Source organism: Myotis lucifugus, unplaced genomic scaffold (assembly GCF_000147115.1).
Source record: "Myotis lucifugus unplaced genomic scaffold, Myoluc2.0 scaffold_66, whole genome shotgun sequence".
Classification (NCBI taxonomy): Eukaryota; Metazoa; Chordata; class Mammalia; order Chiroptera; family Vespertilionidae; genus Myotis; species Myotis lucifugus.
The window spans coordinates 1773663-1775017 of NW_005871114.1; the positions used below are offsets into that span (position 1 = coordinate 1773663).

Genomic DNA, 1355 nt, shown 5'->3' on the forward strand with positions numbered 1-1355 from the left:
TGACACACACACACACACACACACACACACACACACACACACAGAAATTATGGATAGTCTAATAATGCCAAAAAAGGAAGGGGAGAATTTCAAGTAGGAGTTTCAAATGCAACAAAATCAATTATGTGAACTGAGCACATAGATAATAAACACTTGTTAACTGAATGAATGAATGAAAGAGAGCGCTTGGGTTTGAGAATCAACTTTCCTCAGTCAGAATGGCCCGGGTTGCCAAGAGGATCTCAATGTTAAATTTTACCCCTCCCCCTTCCCCCATAAAAGTACATTTCTCCTTCTACAAGTCATCCTGTCCACCACACAGACATCCTTCCCCGATTCCCCCATGTTTCCCCCTCATCCACCTTTCCAGTTTCTGCAACCCAGTCAACACACCTTCGGCGTCAAAGGAGTCAGGAAACTCCAACTAAAGTTTCCACTTCACTAACTACTCTGCCTGTGGCTTCTCTTACATCAGGGGATATGTGGCAATTGGGTGGGAGAGGAGACTGTTCTAGTCCCAGCTGTACTACTAACCAGCTGTGTGGGTTTGGGCAAGTTACTCAACCTCGCTGGATCTGGGCTTTCTCGGATTGGAGGAGGTCGGGTCTATTTGGGTTCTAGACAGGTTTCGGAGGCGCCTTGCACCTCTAACGTCCATGATTTTATCATTCTCAGAAGGGCCTTGCAACACCCCCAGAGAAGGAAGTCAGTACGAGGCCGAGACTGGGGAAACGACCGTCAGACTTCTCCCCGAGGCGAAGCGCCGGGACCGGAGGGCACCAAGAAAGTGAGCAGGCGCTGCCCGGCCCTCGCGGATCACCGGGGAGCAGATCCCATTCCCACGGCCCGGAAGGATCCCAACAAACCCCAGAGCGATTCCCCACTTTTCCAAGACTCCGAGACGGCCCGGAGACTCCAGAAAGCCCTGCGGGGAAAATACAGATTTCTTTCCCAGAGTCCTGCGGTGCTTCTGCAAGTCGGATTCCGGCAGACACGATCTGCAGCCGGATAAAGAAATGACACAGCCTTTGGAAGGAGCGGCGGTTCTCGCCTCGCTCGCTGAGTTCTGGGGACGCCCGGCCACCCTCGCTGCGCCCCAACGGGCCGGCATCCGACCCCGGCCCGGGAGCCAGGCGAGCGGCGCCCCGCCCCGGCCCCCACCCCTCCAATGGCAACGCTGCGGACTGGAATGAATAGGTGTCCCATTTGGCTGATTTAACAAAGAAAACTCAAAATGTTGTGGACTTCAATGAGATGGAGGAATTGTTCTCTCGCTTAAAAGACAGACTGGATGGGATAAATGGTGCGGGACATAACCAAAAACCAAGGTACTTCTCGTGCTCTCCTTGTCCGAA

General features: G+C 52.8%; 1 protein-coding gene across 3 annotated transcripts in view; it reads right to left on the reverse strand.

Moving 5' to 3' along the window:
* The window catches only part of UBTD1 (ubiquitin domain containing 1), a 55549-nt gene that overhangs the window by 53951 nt on the left and 243 nt on the right, over nt 1-1355 (reverse strand). The window lies entirely within an intron of this gene.